This window comes from Bidens hawaiensis, unplaced genomic scaffold (assembly GCF_021521415.1).
Source record: "Bidens hawaiensis isolate Kalapana, Puna unplaced genomic scaffold, B.hawaiensis_p1.1 tig00000657_1, whole genome shotgun sequence".
NCBI lineage: Eukaryota > Viridiplantae > Streptophyta > Magnoliopsida > Asterales > Asteraceae > Bidens > Bidens hawaiensis.
In genome coordinates this window covers 1336878-1340880 of record NW_027491039.1, presented here as the reverse complement: position 1 = coordinate 1340880, position 4003 = coordinate 1336878, and positions in this window count along the sequence as shown.

Below are 4003 nucleotides of genomic sequence, written 5' to 3'. Positions count from 1 at the left end.
AGTTGATCAACTTAACGAACACCTATGAACATGATCTTTATGTATGATATACGGGACATACCTAGGAAGATTGTGGTGCAAAAACCCACTTCAAACTGCCCCGACAAGAACACAATAGAACATCCACCGGTTTAGCCTAAAACGAACTTATCGATCAATAACGAGTAAAACGTGCAAATTTTAGCATGCTAAGATGGATTTAATTATATAGGATAACCTTTGTAATAAATTATTAAATTTTTACCAGACTTTAGTAATTGTCTTAGGTTTATAAAAATATTTTTATTATATTTTTCTAGTGGACACAAAATTTATAAAAATTCCTCCAACACAGAAAGGTATGTGCAGCTATTTCAGTGCGCAAAAAAATTGTTTTATTTTTATAAAAATCATTACCCAGCCAAATTAAATGATTCCAAATGGGTTTGGTTCCTAACTCAAAATACTAACTTCCAGAAGGGGAACCAACCAATTTGGACCTTTCGAAAAAAGGGTTATGACGTCGGGAAGACAGACCAGAATCCGTCATCCCGCATCAGCTTTGACACTCGATTTTATAAATTCATAAAAACCATTCAAATCTCGTCCAAAAATTACGTATTATACCTTTCTGGAAACTAGACTCAAAGTAGAACATCATGGAATTAAGAATCGATCAAAAAAAATGGATTATCATTGCGTTACAGACCCTACAATAAACCTATACGAATCTGTCAGCAAACTGTTATCATCAAAACTCAACCTTAACGACCAATAAGCGCGTTAATATGATCAATTAAGGTGTAAAAGACATGGGAAATCATAAAACCGACATTGAATTGAAGTTTTATGGCTTAAACCTGGTTGGAAAGAAGAAAAATTGAAGGGGATGAGGCTGCCAAAGCTCCGAACGGCTGAGTAGAGAGGGTTAGGGTTAGGATTCTTTTTGTTTTATGATATAAAATAAGAAGTTTCATTCTAGCCCCACATAAAGTGTAAGGCAACTTGGATGAAAAGTTACATAATTTTAACGTACCGGGATGACGTAAAGGCTCCCAAGAAACGTCGGTTAAATCCCGAGAATAATACATACTTTACAAGCTTTAACTCTTGGAACCTGAATTAACGGGCGTTACATCATTTTTCTTCTTACTTGATCCCTTCTTTTTCTTCTTGCCCTCAGATGATTTGGTACTACCACTACTGCAAGTACTCTCTTCATTGGAGCATTCACTCCATTTCTTTTTCTCACCATCCTTCTTTACAGCTTTATTGACTTCTGATTTCTCATTCTGCTTCACTGCAAACTCTCCATTTTCATCCACAATCACATCTTCATATTGTTTTACAAACTCAGTTTTGTCATCAAACACATTCTTAAATTGTTTCATATATTCATTCCTACTTTCCTTCACTACTTTTAGTAGATAGCTGTCACAGAAAGGTGGTGGCACCTTTTTTGTATTTCTCTTGCTCTGTCATTTTATCCACAAATCCCACTATGTTTCTTGTAGACACAAGGTTTTTCAAGAATTCCATTTGAATCAACAAATCAGCATTTTTCAACTTCTCTTCATCATACAACTGTTTCAAACCCAACTATCATTCTTGATTGGGTTCTGTATACTTGTATACAATCTTCTTCAAGCCCCTTAATTTGAGTGTCATAGGTTGCTTCTCTGGCTTCATACACATTTAAGAAGGCTTCCTTTCTTCCACATTCAGTTTTCCATTTTCCAACTTCCTGATTGTGTTCATCAATTGTAACAAGAAGATCAGAAATCGAAATATCAGAATGTACCTACACATTAGAATGTTGGCCATAAACGCAACATTTGCCATTTCAATCTTAGCTGCATGATTACTCTAATCAAACTCCCCATCCTGAGGCACCCTTGTTACTACAACATTCCCTTGATCCCTAACCTGATTCACATTGCTTTAATTGACTCTGTTCTGATTAGTGTGAATCTGCAGTTGGTTGTTCCTTTGAGGCTGAATGGGTTGTTGCTGGGGTTTATTTTGGTTTTGATAGGGGTTTTGGTTGGTGATTTAATTTCTTTGATGCTGGAAGTTCTGGTCTGATTTTGGTAAAATTGATTTTGATTTACTTGGTTACCAGCTTGCTTGGGCATGTTGCATTCTCTTGCAAAGTGTCCAAGTTGTTGACAGTTGTAGCAGATTGCTTTTGATTTGTCAAAACCTATTCACTCATTTGGTCCATTGAAACTTGATCTTCCAGTTCTGTTGTATAATATATTGCTTCTCATAGCCAGCATGGCAGCCTGCCATTTGATGTCCATATCTTCCAAGTCTTCAGCGTCAATTTGCTCAAGATCTTCCTAAACAATGCTAGTGTTGATCAAGTTCTTGGCCACAAATGCATGATATGACTCAGTAAACATAGAGAACAAAGCTTGGTAGTCAGTTGCTTGAGTTGTATTGTTTTGCACAAATGTGGACTGTCCACTTGCTGTTGAGGCTCCATCATCTTCTATTAATTGAACATTAAATCTTGGCTGTCCACCACATATTGAACCTGTCTCAGCTGGCTCTTCAATGATTTGCTGCTGATTCTTGATTGAGAGATTTCCCATCGGAGCTACAAGAGCATTCTTCACTTGAAAACTAGGCTTATCTTCTCTAATCATGTGGTTTTCGATTATTTCATGTTCTGCAGCCTTGAGAAACGCTATTACATCATCCAACTTAAAGTTGGGAAACTTGCCTTTTCCTTGATAAACTTGCTTGCAGTATACCACTCACCAGAAAAGGATGACAAAAGTTTCTTGTTTAGCTCAAAATCAGAGATTTGTAGGTTAGCTGTTCTTATATCATTCACAATCACCATGAATCTCTGCAGGACTGATTTTAATCTTTCTCCATCTTTAAACTTGAATCTATCCAGCTGTTGCTTCAGTCTATCCTTTTTAATGTCTCTCAGCTCTGTATTGCCTTCAAACATATCCATAACTGCATCATACATATCTTTAGCATTTTTGTGAGGATTGACAGTTGTCAATACTTCCCAAGATAGACCTAACTTCTGCATAGACAGTGCCTTGTCGTCCCTTTTCTTCATTTTCAGCTCAACAGTGGCATTGTTGTTCAGTGCAGTTAAAGGAACATAGTTTCCATTTGTGATAGAGGTCTCCATTTGTGATAGAGGTCCACAGTTCCGGGTCATTGTAGTTCACAGCAGCTTCAAAGAGTACCTTCCATTTAATAAAGTTTTCTTGTCCAAGCAGTCTAGGAATTTTGTTGGTAGAATCTTCTGGGTCTTCCATTTCACTAGATCTGAGTTTTGCAGAAGAGAAACAAAGTAAAGCTTCAAGATTTTTCACAAACCTTCAGTCCCGTGGCCTTCAGCGAGCTTCCAAAGCTCTGATACCACTTGTCAGGACCGGTAGCCAGGTGCAAACCTTGGAAAGGTTGACAAGAACACACTTACTCAGTTACCCAAAGGCCTATTCAATATCTCGGCGGAATCAGGATATCCAATAAGTGGGAACGAAGGTGTGGTATCGCAAACACGAAACAATAACAGACAATCAATAAGAACACAATCAAAGACAAAGATTCACTACATTTAATATATCATTTAATACAACAGTGAAAGGAATGTCTAGGGTTTCGTGTATGACGGCGGCGGCTGTACGAGGAAACAAATAAAATATTCTTTGGAATGTTTCTCGTATTGCGTGTGTCGTTATCCGTGCCCTAAATGGAAACCTAGGACTCTATTTATAGACCCTGAAATTCCTTCTAGAATCCCTAATCATTACATAATGAAAGACAAAATAAATACAAGTGTAAGATTATTCGAGCAAGGTTTGTCTCTAGCTCGAGCAGACTCAGTATGCTAGGTATGCTCGATGAATGTCCTCGAGCATACATTACTTAGAATATCTTCAGTGATGATATTCTCCTCCAGCAAGCTTCATTTCTCTTGACTAATCCTTGCTTTGCTCGAACTAGTCCATCGAGCAAGCTCATTCTTCTTGATGTCTTCAGTCTTGTCCTT